The sequence below is a fragment of the Arctopsyche grandis genome, chromosome 10 (assembly GCF_051622035.1).
Source record: "Arctopsyche grandis isolate Sample6627 chromosome 10, ASM5162203v2, whole genome shotgun sequence".
Lineage (NCBI taxonomy): Eukaryota > Metazoa > Arthropoda > Insecta > Trichoptera > Hydropsychidae > Arctopsyche > Arctopsyche grandis.
Window position 1 is genome coordinate 29,906,944 of NC_135364.1, and position 15,406 is coordinate 29,922,349.

Genomic DNA, 15,406 nt, shown 5'->3' on the forward strand with positions numbered 1-15,406 from the left:
TACAGATTAAATCCAAAACAAGCAACGAAACATCGATTTCATATGTTTTAATATAACATGTACATACATAGTTGTGTTGGGATTATTCCAAAATATTACTTATATATGTACTTTTTTTGTGAAAGAATCATCATTGTACAATACTATGTAGTATTATGAGTTCTTAGAATTAAAAATACGACATGACAAACCACGAACGACCTCATCAAACTTTAGTCTGCATGATGGCGTCACTCTCATAATAAACATCACGATTATTTATCAACGTACTTGAAAATTTAGCGGATATACAATACAATGACACAATTTCATCTACTTATGTATATTATTATTTTAATCCTACGAAATAAAATGACTAAATATTTAGAATTCATTTGTAAGTACATAATATGTACTATGACTAATACTCGAATAATATCAAAATACCAGCAACATGTTCCTTTGCTTTTATTTTCGTTATACGTAATTACCAAAGCACCTGCCTCGTAGATACCTAATGCAAAAAATACGTACAGTTTCCGGTTTTTTATCGAAAATTCAAATAGGTACAAAAAGTCTACCTTCAAAACGTAAATACATAGGTTATAGGTACATCTTCAAACATGAGTCAATACAATATCAGGAATTTAATAATAGCCAGAACACGATTCGTGCGTCACAAGAAATAAAACTTGTTATTATATTATATATATTATATACTCGTGTGTAGTTACGTTAATTCGTTTAAATTTACGTGTTTTGAGCTGTGTTAAGTTGTAACATGTACATAAACACATCAATTTCGCACACAAGTGTACTCAATTACAACGTATTGAATTCGTCTGCCAAGTTCAATTGTGACAAACGATGCAAATTATTATTATTATATTATATAGTTACCGAAAATTGGCTTGTTATGATGATAATTTTTATTTTTATGTTTGATATTCAAGTACAAGAATTTCTGGTCGGTTACAGTTACAATCCACTAAACAAAGCATTGAGTTAAAGTTACAACAGTTAATGATATACATATGTATATAATAGGTTTTTGAGCTCTTTTTCCTATTATGCTGTAGATTAACATTAGAATAATATAATACTATGATTACTAACCAAATTAAATTAAATTGTAAAATAGAAAATGATCAGTAGATCAGTAGCTATTAAAATAGATATAAGATGTATTGTGAACATAATTTCGTAATAATAAAAAGCATTTAAAACATATTTATATACATACATATTACATAACCAATTGATATGATTCTTTAAATATATGGATTGTGGTTTTTTCAGTATTCCGTCTGCCTTGTTTCCTTTTCCCCACTCATTTGCCTACAATTTTTTCATCCCTGTTACATAGGTGCTGTACTTTAATTTTTGAGAATTTTAGCATATATTATACATACATACATAGAACCAAAATTTCATATTCTTACATCATTGCTGGATAATTATATTTTTCAGATATAACAGAATTTTTTGCCTGAAATTTCATTCATCTGAAGGCACTCCATCTAAATATATAGAAAGATCAGAACATTTATGTTCTGATATTTCCTTCCTTATTTCCGGACCCTAATACCAATCCGTGAACTGTAACAATGGTAAAGTTCACATTGGTGCTTTCTGGACATATTGATTGAGGTATATAGATATATAATCTTTAACGTTATTTATTATTTTATTTTTCATTAAAGCAAATTCGACTATTTGATCTCAACATTAATTTCCCCTTGAAATTTTTCTGACCTAACCTAACCCAAGGGTAATCACGCGAACTTCACTAGAGCTATAAATTTATTAAAAAAAAAAAGTACGCATATTTTTTGACCTTTCGAACCCAAGTCACGAAGATGACGTCACAAATGAAATTTTTATTCCAATCGTCAACGTACAAAAATATAGTATGAGCAACATGGAATCATTTTTTTATCCATTCAATACGTGACTAATGAAATGACAACAAAGAATTTTGATTGCTGTGAATTTTCCACAATCAAGAAGAATAAAATTTTGAAAATTTCTCTACTAATCTGATTATTACTTACTGCATAGTAGAAATGTTACCATTCCAGTAAAATTAAAACCCACTTGTGTTTGTCTATGATGTAATCAATCATTCTTACTTCATTTTAAGCCCAATAAATATGTACATACATAAATCAATACAATCGTATCATGATCCAAAAAGCTATGAAGCATATAATTATTGCTTCGAATTATTCGAACAAAATATGTGAACTACTTATTTTAAGCCCAAAATACATATTATGCGGTAAGTCCATTGGTTCTGTCATGATCCCAAGAATATACCCGGCGTCGCCCAAACTAAAATCGATTGATATTATGTAGTGTCTACTAAATATTTTATATTATTGTATACCAGCGGGTATATTGGCTAGTATACATACATACATATGTATGTACGTACTATAATAATACAACGATCGTGTGTATTTAAGTAAGCTGTTGACACAAATTTCCGCATTTTCAATGACGCTTGGAGTGCAATTTATCTCGACCTTGATTCTGTCGATACGCACATATCATGGTGTCTTGAATTAACTCCATTACGTGATGGCAGGAAAAAAATCAGTAAACAAACTCGATGGAAGAATGTCGATTATCAAAACAGTCGCTCAATGACTGTTTTGAAGCTTTTTTAAGAAAATGTCATTTTAATTTTAATTTTACACATAATTTTTTATAAGATAATAATTTTTGTACTTAAATTGACAGTATATGTACACCCATTTGTCAATATTTCATTCCGATCATTTAACACATTCAGCCCGGCGCATGATTTCATACATTTGCCCATGTGGCGGCACTGTCACGCGTATCGGCACCCAATTACGCGTGACGGCATTAAATCATTTTATATAATGAGTTTTCCCTAAATCTTTAGAATTTTATAGGAATTTTAGTGTTGGGGTGCTCAATGAAGTGACCACCGCTGGTACACGCCGGGTTGAACGTGTTAACCGATTGTATTGTGAAAAAAAAGCCTTATCAAGTCGTTTGTCGCTGAAAAACAGATACGACAGACAACTGCTGTAAACAAATCGTCACCTACAACGTCTCAACAATTAACTTTAACAGAAGACGGTCGAATTGTACAACTCTAGTATAGGTAGACACACATTGGCGAGGGTTACAATGAGATAACATCATGACATTCATCCACAGCATCGGTGAAGATTGATCACGACATTAAAGCCAAACGGGACGACCTTTGGCCAATTCGGTTAGGCCTTGTCGCCATTACATCGGATGCGATCGATCTGAAAAGTGAAAGCACAAAAGTGACGTTTTAAACCCGAGAAGGGGGAGAGGAGGCGCGAAAGTGAAAGGCTCCACGGATGATGCTACATTTGAGAATAATCGATAATGGAAAGAAGATGATACGAGGAATGCGCCGTGCGATTCGAGACGAAACGACCCAAGCGCCCGGATCACAAGCTACTATAATAGAAAGTTCAACGGAAAGTGTAAAAATTTGTTTAAAATATACAAATAAAAACAACGTTAAAACTCTAATTTTGGTCGTGAAAGTATTCTACATAAATGCAAATGCATCGAGATCGTTATGGAATGCAAATCGAACTCGATGGCAGTTTAAGGAGTCGGGAAATTTCACGGAATTGTGAATTTTTTTGTCTTATAAACAGATCTGTAGCCATCGTGCTGAATTTTGAAGCACTTTTAAAGTCTATTGACCATTGAAGTAGAATGGGTAGAAGCGCTCTTAGCTTACAAAAACTCCGTTCAAACGGAGATTTCGGCTGTTTTGCTCAGTTGATTGTTAATCTCTGTAGCAGTAGGATCTCTTTGAAATAGGCTCTACTAGTGAAATTGTGTGGTAGTATTAGTTCGACAAAGTCCGAACATCTGTATGTGCCCGTGCGTCCCTGAACGTCAAGGGACGATCACTTCCACGAATTTTTTTTCCTCACTCTTTTGTCTCTCTTCTGACATTCCGTCTCTCTCTTCGATATGGCTCGCTTTTAAGCGATACTTTTGTTAGGAATGACTATTCTATACATTATACTTCAATGCTATTGACACAATCATTCACAGGTGAATATCCATCCTAATAAAAGACTTCACCTCCCCTAATTCTGGCCTCAAAATCTATTGTAAATTTCTATTGTCAATCATTTTTTTTGCTTTTTTGACAATGTAGAGGTCCGAACGTGTCGAGATAATAGCACAGTCCAGTAGTTAACCCTTTGAATGCTGACGTCTTTTCCGTTGAAAGCCCTCCACGCTGAAAATTTCGCCAACATTTCCAACTAGAATTATTTAGAAATCCAAAGGAAAGCCGGTATAAAAATTGTAGCTAATTTAAACATACCCTAGATAACTACCGCCGAGGATTTCGAGTTTTATAAAGGTATTTTTAGACTCTCTAATATATATTGCAACAATATAAAATAAACAAAAGAAGTCTATTCATGAATGTATTTTTACAAAACTAGTTCATTGTTGTTAAAATGTAATGCTCACAATTTAAATGCCAAGTTACAATCTAAAATACTCAGCAGTTATGGATTTCTATCGGGAAAATCTACTATGGTTATAAATTCAGAAATTCCGGTGTAAACCAGTCTTTATAAACATTGACTCAGATTACACGACCCATGTTAAATGCATTTTTTTTTCAATGCTACCTGGAAAGGCTTAGCAGGTAGTATTCATGTTTATTTTTTACATACTCAAAAAACAAGGCCTATCGGCATTTTTCAGGCCCATGGACTTGCATTCAAAGGGTTAATTTTCGCCTACCCCTACCAAAAATTATGTTTGTTTAACCGATATTATACATTTTTCTATTTACAAACGTTTCTTTTTATATGTAGTATAAAATATCAAATACAAAATTTTGCTTTCGACAAACTAAAATCTTAACAGTATATAAGCACAAGCAATTAATAAAAAAAAAACAGTCAACTTGACATTTGACCAATTATTTATTATAGCCATGAAAAATGAACAAAACAAGAATTACAATATATGCAGATACTAATTCAAATTCGACGGAATCACACATAACGGATTACGAATTTTATTGTTTTCGAATGCAAATACGAATAGCTAACTGTCTTCGAATATCATCACGTGTGCCATTTCGACTTGCATAAACTGACCAACAACACATTTTAAATAAACCAAACCGGAAATATGTATGTAAGTATACAGGAAACGCAACAACCGCATAGGAAACTATGTATTCTCAAAATGGAATTGCTTTCAAACCACCAAAGAATGCCATGAAATGCAGTCAAACTTGATAAGGTACAAGACAACATCTCGATTTCTTTACCTTGCATAAACATCATACTCCAAGTGCATACATATGTACTTTCATTTAAAAAATCTAGTGGATCATATCAATGGACCATTGTTCGGCAGAGATGGTTTCAACTTCAAAGGGGGCTTTGAGATGAAAAGAAACACGTGATTGTTTCACGTGTTTACATATGAAAAGCGAGAAGACCTTGTCATGTTAATAACATTCAAATCCAGACCCTAAAAAGTACCTATGTATGTATGTACTTACAAGTACTTTAGAGACCTTAACATCGATCTTACAACCGCGGCCTACTTGTCTACTAAGCGAGTAATACAATACTGTGTGTGGACGTGTGATGGGTATCATATTATTATACGTGCATATTATATCCACATTTACACATCCGGGTAATGTGGATAATTCACGCAAGCCGTTATATAAATTTTAAACAGACGACGTTAATTAAGAAATGGTTATATTACTATTAAAATAAGAAGATAATGATGTGAAAATAGAGCAATGACATAAAACGTTAGAATTTTCGCACGAACGTTACGACTGCTGAATGAAGATCGTTTTCAAACGTAAATAAAAGTCATATTGGGGTCATTTTTTATTTGAATGATGAAATCGAGTTAGTAAACATCTTTCAGAGCAAGCCGCAAATATCGCGACGAAATGTCCTTTAATAATATGTATGTTTAAAAAGTCGCAAAAGTGGATCGACACTCAAATTTACGATCGATCGACTTGAAAAACAAGAAAAACTAGATTGAAAAATAAATAGCACACATACCTATAAATTGGATCAAAAGACAATCGATCAGATTGTCGAGACGACATATTTGAAATTACTTTTATATAAACTAGTTAAAAGGTCAATTTGAACAGATAACGATCTACGTTCAACACGAGTTAACGATAAATTTCAATATACGGATAGTAAATTAAAAGTAATGCGATATTCTATCCATTTTATTTTATGTACTTAAAACGAGGTAATGCCAACCTTTCGAATAATACCGAGCGTTAAAAAAGTCTAGAATATTGACTAACTTTTTAAATACCGAATAGATAAAATAAAAATTTAAATAATAGTATGATCCGCGAAATACAGATGCACACATTTATATGTACTTCATTTCTTGTACATATTTTACTATGTACGTTTTCTAAACCATTGAAGGACGGAGCTTCGAGATCGAACGAGTGTCCCTAACCGGGGCCGAGAAAGACCCCAGTATTTGTTAATCAAAATACAGATTTTCTCAATACAAATGAGTTCAATATATATCTTATTAATCATTTTATACAGCAACATAAAAAAAGTTCAAATATAGCATGTTTTTGACTATTTTTGTATTAAAAAATAACGACAAGTATCGACATGCAAACGCACATACATAGGTAAGGCCAACAGGCGACTGCATGACTCAATAGCCACGCGCCAAAAGCGACGAAAACAACAGCTTACGAAAATATAGCTGTCTCTTTCTCTCGCATTGGTTCATTGATCAACAAGAATATGCAAGTGAACAGTCAAAAACATGACTTATCGCTACCGCCTTTAAATCATACTTTAGAACGTAGAAATGTATACATGTATTTTTTTACGATGTCCCCCCCTTTTCTAAATCATACAAAATCTATTAAAATAAACTTCATGTAGTTCATTCTAGGAATACAAGAAATATAGGGTGTATAGCTTTGAAAACCAAACAGTTATTACGAAAAACGTAAAAATTGGGGCACTTGTATACCCCACTTCGGTGAGGGAGGGTTAATTTTGGCAAAGTTTTCTCAAAGTTTAGTGACATACGGTTACGAGCTTTTGAGAGGAGATGCAAAGCTCGACTAAATCCAGATTCAACGATATAAGATGCAGGAAATGTAGTGAAATATAAACTTGCCTTCTCGCAAAGCTGTGGAAAAATACTCGCTATTTCAGTGCTGATTCAAAAATTATCTTTATTTAGTTTAAATCTACTTGTGCATTCATATTACTTTGCAGATATATCAGACTTTCTTACAATTCGATATCAATTTCAATCGCATTCACACTAATGGATCAATCACCCAATCTGGAATATTATTAGATTTATAATATCATTACATCTAACTTGCATATCCTCATGAAGCTGCTTCAAATGTTCAATATATGTACATATATGTAAAGATCATCATCTTGTATTTCATAAGAAATAGTATCCAATGATGGAAATTGTGTTAACTCACGTCGTCCAATATTAATTTTGAAAAGATTGAGCTTTCCAAGAAAAGCAATAATTACATTTATACGCGTTATAATATTACACCATTTTCCTTGTAATTGTTTCAATATTATTTAAATATAATAACTGTGCGTCCCCTAGAGCTCGTTATGCCTGCCCAAAAGTAGAATTTTGGTTTGTGCCTCCCTTGAGAGGGTCTGGGCCTCCCAAAGGAGCCATGTAGACCCAGGTTGAGAAACGCTGCTTTAAACCATTTTTTAACAGTTCTAAAATAACGCAATTTCCTATTTCACGCAGAAATAATGATCGCAATGTTTTCCGCCATAAAACGACCCTTTGTAGATATATCTGCGTTTGGGAAACGCTGGATTGAGTCATCAAATTGATAAGACGCAGATTCCATACCCGCCGCCAGATTTAAAATGTTCTTTAAAGCGCAGATTCCACGTATCCTGAATCCAATGTGTTAATGTGACTTTTGTGAATATTCCAAACTTTTTTTTTATTTATCCAAGTACAACTTGTACAATATGTAAATTTGAAGTATAACAATCTTACTCAATATCTCAATTTATTTTCATTACACATTTAAGAAAACAAGTAGCACCACTATTAAAACGTATTGTTCGACTACGAAATTGACTAGGGCCCATTGTTCTCTCATCACCATTGCCATAAATCTACTTACAACACGGCAGATTCACCTGGACAACCCCGAAAATACAATGGAATACCTACAGAAGGACACGACTACTTCCAATATGAGAAATTAATTGCCAAAACGCAACAACACCGTGCGGTCGACTTGCTCCAAACAAAGCCCAACATTATTTTATTTATATTTAAGACATTTGCCGCTAAGGTCAAATTCTGAATTTGATGTGCAATCCAAGTACCACATGTAAAATAACAGTAAAAGTGTTAAAATATAAGTACACGTTATTTCACTACATGTGTGCGATAATGTTTATTATGTCACATTAATCGATAAAAAATAAAAATAAACTCGTGTTTGTTTTAATAGGTTTAACTTCACCTTGATAATAATAACCGTAATGTTTGTCGTTAACCACTTAATCACCGCGTGTTTTTAGAAACCGATTCGATTATTTTATTATATGTGTTTAATGCCAACCCTTGACACTACCTCTTGAATATATCACAAATCAACAAAAAATATTGAGTTTTTTAATTTCATTAGAATCACAGGATATGTCTGTGAAGAAACCAAAATTAATTTCGAGTCATTAATAGCCTTAAATACGAAGTGGCTAATACACAATGGATTTGTAATCAAACGGTTTTCTTTTAATAAAACAAAATGCAATTAATGCTTAAGCATTAAATTAAATATATTTGAACATGAATATTAATTACAATTTGATTTAATACCATTATAATATTTTAAAACAAAATTATCAATTGGTAAACAGGAAAATATTGAAGGTTTCATCGATCAATACATGAATGGACTTAAATTAAATGACGATCGTGAACAGCCTGCCAGCCTCTTCTCGGGGCTGGCAGGCTGTATAATATAAATAATAAACAATAGTATAATATAATGTTTGTAAAATATCGCAGATGACAGATATGTACGGTTAACCGTTGTTCGGCTTTTGGCCATAACACGCCAATCGATTTTGTTTATAATTTAACATTCAACATTTTAAATTTCATTATATAACCTATGAGTGAAGTAAAAATATATTTGAGAGATAAAAAGAGCCTATAATGCTAATTATATAATATATAGTGTGAAAAAGTTAAAGATACAGGCGTTTAAACAATTAAAATCTGACAAAACGAGAGGTTGGCGGAAAGGAAAATATAAAAGTCTACTCAAACGTCAAGATGGTCAGAATTGTAGCATCTTTAAACGTGTTTATTACGATTATTTTTCACCATCGAACTATCAGAATCGATTTTAATTTCCATCGCTGACCAAACCGCGCAAAATGGAAAAGTTACAAAACGATCGGAAGACTGTGGGAAAAGATACTGAATCGTTTGCGAAGTAAACCCCAGAAGAGCCTTGTAAAAATAGAATAGATTTAGAAAGTCAAGACTGGAATAGAAAGAAGAAGCTCTCGTTAAAAAACGTGACTCCAATCCCAGTTCAAATTTTAATTATGTAAAAAAATCAAATTCAATTTTTTCAACTTGTGAAAGATCAGTTCTGTTCTGTCTCAATTATTTCATGAATGTAACTTATTAACAGAGTTTTCAAATATGTGAAAAAATACATAAAAGCTTCTAAAAACATTGAAACACTGTGTTTCAAATCTGCATATATGTACAAACATGCAGACATACATTCGTCATACATATAATATATATGATACACGCTATTTATTACAAAAATTAAAAATAAAAACAAACAAGTTCTAAATCAGCGACTCGAATGTAAAATGTAAAAGAAATCAATCATAATTAGTACAATTTTGTTTTCATTTTATAAAAAAAAATAAATCATAATAGTGATGCTGATAAGTTTAGAATAGTAATTATCAAGTACATACGTATATATTGTGATCTCAATATTATCCGTGTGATGGGATCAAAATCTTTTGGCAAATTAAATCGCAATAATACGAGTAATGAAGAAACGAAGACGACGCTGTTGCATTGTATTCAAATGTGCCTTGTACCACTTCTTCTTCGTATTATTATTTTTTCCACAACGATATGTATGTATGTAAGTACATTGGATACTGATGCCGATGACGATAATGATAAAACGATTTTTAAACCAGCATCCATCTTTGAGCGTGACCGTGGCACTAAATTTATAATATCGGGTAATTAGCGGCGAAAAAGATGCAATCGCCATTGTCTTCTAATTTGCGTATCCAGTCGCGATTCACGATTTTTAACGAAACGAGAAGAATCGTATCGATTAACGGACAGTAAATAGGACATACATACATACACACGTGTATTAATGGATATAATAATATGTAGTAATGCGATTCGAATACTTTCATTTCGACATCGATATGTGTGTACAGGTACATATATACATACATATCTTTCACCGTTCCATTTTCACTCGCAACTTCTCCATTCTCCTATAATAATCAGAACGTGCTTTTCTCTCGCATTCAAACTAAATACCAAAGCGATCAGATTCTTCGAGACCGATGTTTCAGAAGTATGTAGATGCATGCGTACACAGTGGTGTAGTGCTAAATAAAAAAAACATAGATAAAGTAAAAAGAACCAGAGCGGTGTTTAATTTTTATGACCCCCACCCCCCCCCCCCTCTTTTTTCATTACTTAAAAAATATGTATTCTAATATTGGTAGTTCAAATATTTATGAAAAAAATAAAATGCTAATTAACAAATATTCTTGTTGAAATTATGATGTTTTTTTTTTTATATTTTATAAAAACTTCCTTCCATACATCTTCTTCAACATCTTTGATTTTTCAAACCTGTGTTTGTGTGTCAACAGCAACAACTCGGATTACTTTTCGGTTGTGGTCTCCAAATGTTAGAACGAGAGTCTGCTCACAATATTTGGTATACAACAATGAAATATTGGTTATTTAATTAATAATACACGAGGAGGGCGGTAAAGCCCACAGACCCATGGAATTTGATTTAATATACATAAATAATCATAACAGTAATAAGATAAAAGAAAAAAAGTGAACATGACAAAAAAATACGAAATATGAGAATAAAATACCACAAGATAAAAGAGAATAAAAATATCTGAGACGGTAACATAATAACTGAAAGAAGGCAAAATATAGAAAAGATATTGGAAAAGAAAAATTACAAAAAACTTCAAGCGAAAGAAAGAATTCTAGCTTATTTTTAAATATATTAAGGTTTTTAGAATTTACTACATTGTTGGGAAGACTATTCCAAGCTTTAACTAGTCTGTTTGAAAAGAAGGAATCTCTAATCAATTTATTTGATTTTTCTTTTTGGAGTCTGAGAGTGTGACCTCTAAGATGAGTGTTTTCATAGAACGTAATGAGTTTGGACATAGGACAATTATGATGATTATTTATTATTTTAAAGACTTCGATTAAGTCGCCTCTTATTCTTCTCGTCTCAAGTGTTATTAATATTTGCTAAAATACTTTTTAATTTTACTCATAATACAATTTTCACATCAAAGTACCAGGGCGGCGACCTGCCCCGACTACACCGCTGTGCGTACATGTTATATACCAGCAGTATGGCTTAATGGTAGCGTATATTTTTGGCACAAAGTGATCAGTGGGTTCGATCCGCCATACTGCTGGTTAGATTTGGGGATATTTGTGACTATGTTTCTTATCAGAGTTTGACAATTTTATCTGATCATTGTTGAAACGGTTCCTCAAAACTGGCAAAAAATAATCTTTCCTATTGTCACAAATCTTCTGTATTTATTGTGTGTATAATTTGTAAAAATTATGTACAAAATCTAAATCCGTAGATGTCTCAATAGATTAATTCTGTAATTAATTAATTAATTGCTATTTCGTGTTCTTCAACTTCTGGGAATACAGTGATTTATGTAATAATAAAATGCTGCATTGTTTGTAATTAATTATCCAGGAAGGCGCATTGGGGTCTTCCTGTCAAGCCTTCCTGGTATATATCTATGTAAAAATAAATATAATAGATACTACATATGTACATATGCATGGATGCGGATGTGTATTCGGATCATGAAAGTATGTACCATTGGCATTAGCTGAAGGAGGATTTGCATAAGTTGATGCTGTCACGGGAGATAGACGATCGTGAGCTGGGAGTAGGAATCGAAATCGCATGATCACAATAGTCATTTGCTTGCCAATAAATTTGCAAAGAAAACCCACGGTTGCGCAATAGGGTATAAAGCCTGCGACAGTGCCCAGAATGCCAACGAGCAAATCTAACATAATCGTGTAAGAATGAAGCGTGGTTAGTTGGTTCTATAAATTCTTGGACCTTGGTTTTTATACAGGTATTTTTTTTTTAAATTATTATGACGTAGGTTTCTATTTTGGGATGCTGATTACAAGTTAAATGTGTTTATGGTTGATAGTTAAGTTACATTCAGTAGGTTTATTAAGGTTGTGAACGATTTTGGAAATTTAAATATGCATGAAACTTTTCTAATAGAAATTTGACTACTAAACTCGAATACGATAAAATAATATTATATTAAAATAATATTAAAATAAATCGAGCGTGCGTTTTACACAACACACTACAGAAGTAAAACTTTCTTATGCAAAATCTACTACAATACATAGACAACAGATGAGAAACAGGTTAGGTTTGTAAGGGAGACCTGGGCCTTTTACAAAATTCCATTTTAGTTTATCAAATAAATTCACTTGACCGTTCGTTAAGAAGTTTAACTCAAAACAGCGTATTTTTGAGGCCCATTCTTAACTCTTTGAATGCTGGCCAACGCTGATCGGCGTTTTGCCAACAAGTCCATTGGCCCTGAAATACGCCGATAGGCGTTGCTTTTTGAGTATGTAAAAAACAAACGAGAATACTACCCGCTAAGCCTTTCCAGGTAGCATTGAAAAAAAATGCATTGAACATCGTGTAATCCGTGTCATTAATTTATTAACACCGATTGACATCGAAATTTCTGAATTTATAACCATAGCAGAATTTCACGTTGGAAATCCCTAACTACTGAGTATTTTAGATTGTGGCTTGGCATTTAGATTGTGAGCATTACATTGTAACAATAACGAAGAAGATGGAACTAGTTTTGGAAAAATACATTCATTAATAGACTTCTTTTATTTATTTTATATTGTTGCAAGATATATTAGAGAGTCTAAACACACCTTTACAAAAATCGAAATCCTCGGCGGTAATTATCTGGGGTTTGTTTGGATTAGCTACAATTTTTATACCTGCTTTCTATTGGATTTCAAAATAATGTTGGCGAAATTTTCAGCGTGGAGGACTTTCAACAGAAAAGACGTCAGTACTCAAAGGGTTAATAATTTCAACGAGCACAAGAGACTAGTTGTAATGGCGATGTCTTTATATCACTAAAAAATATATCAAATGAAGATCAATATAATCTTTAATACGTACATGATGTTTCCTTATTGCAGACTGGTCTCGCCGATATTCCGACAACTTTCCAAACACCACTCGCAAATTCAAATCCAACCCGTGATATTCATTTGAATTTCAATCGTATTCAATACGAAAATCCTATTTTGCTTTATTATATACAATTTATTCCAACGTTCTGCATGGAGCGACTTCTTCGAAGGAATACCACAGAAAAACCACACCCTGTTGTTCAATTTCCACACAGTTGGCTGACCCCATAAACATATGTACATATGTTCGCACACGATCATACGAAAGCAGGCAAAAGGTTAACGGGATCGACGGGTAGATTAATTTTCAGAAGGCGCCATTAGCGAACGCGCTAGAAAACGGCCATTGCAAATTCGCAGATGCGATAATCATAAGGCGATTAAGGTCGAAAGCGTCACAATTGGAAAACTTTACACGTGTAAATATATCTGTATTCGTATGGTCAACGGTCAAATGGGATTAGATTAGATTCTACCGCAAATCGCAGATGCGTTGCGAAAGAAACGGTTTGTATCGTACATATTTATTTATCAGAAGTCGTTCCAGACCGCAATCTAATGGAGTGTTTACACTGTCAATCCTCGAGTGATTCTACGACTGAAATATCCTACATTTAGACACACGCTACTACCTTATAAAACCACAAACAGATCAAACTAGGCGCGTCAATTGCAGTCTAACATTGACTTAAAGTTGAAACGAGCCACTATGCACATGCATTTGTGACATCCATCGTAGAAATCTATATTTATATATTTTTTCTACTTAACCCAGAACTGTATCAGCCTATTAGGGGGTTGTTTGCACGTGTGCTTGGGATGTTTGCCCCTGTAAAGTAACACAGATAAATCTGGACGTGTGGGGGAATTTGACTGTGAAGTCACATAGTGGGTTAGGGCGAAAACACACAGAGTGGGACGTGGTACGTGTTTTTTTTTAGATACTTTTAAACATGCGAAAAAATTCAGCACCCCTAGCATTTATGTGTGCCATTCATGGCACACATAAATCATGGTACCAAAAATCACCCCCTGGAGTGCTTTCGGTGATATTTTATCCTTGATTGAGAGTAATGGATAACGGTGAATCTCATATTTGAAGAAATGTAGAGAAACTTGTCGGTTGCATAAGGATGCATACAAGTGCAAAACTCCCAAACATATTCATTTTGCACGTGCAAAACGGGAAGCCAAGGACACGCGACGTCCCATACCATCCGGTGTGTTTTCGCCCTTAACCCTTTGAGTACTGACGTATTTTACATTGAAAGCCCGCCACGCTGAAAATACATGTAGATAATTTGTACAAGAAATATACTTGTACCTAAATATTTTAATAATAACATAGAAATAGAGATATGTATCATCATAGAGTAGTAGAAAAAGGAATAAATTCGTTCTTGGTCGACTTAAGAAAGTAAGAACTGAGGAGGTGTTTTCTACAGGGGTGTTCAAATCCTTCCCGAAAACATTAGAAGTGCTAAAAGCATTAGTGCCTTCTTGAAGGGAATGGATACATCTGAGAAGATGTAATTAAATTAAGATTGATACTTAACCCTTTGACGTCTTTTCCGTTGAAAGCCCTCCACGCTGAAAATTTCGCCAACATTTCCAAATAGAGTTATTTAGAAATCCAATAGAAATCAGGTTTAAAAATTGTAGCTAATTCAAACAAACCCTAGATCACTACCGCCGAGGATTTCGAGTTTTGTAAAGGTGTGTTTAGACTCTCTAATATATCTTGCAACAATATAAAATAAACAAAAGAAGCCTATTAATGAATGTATTTTTCCAAAACTAGTTCCATATTCTTCATTGTTGT

The 15,406-nt window shown here is 33.2% G+C and overlaps 1 protein-coding gene across 1 annotated transcript in view; it reads right to left on the bottom strand.

The window, feature by feature from the left end:
- Positions 1-15,406, bottom strand: part of LOC143917881 (uncharacterized) — a 94,486-nt gene that overhangs the window by 4,443 nt on the left and 74,637 nt on the right. The gene's annotated exons all lie outside the window — the stretch shown is intronic.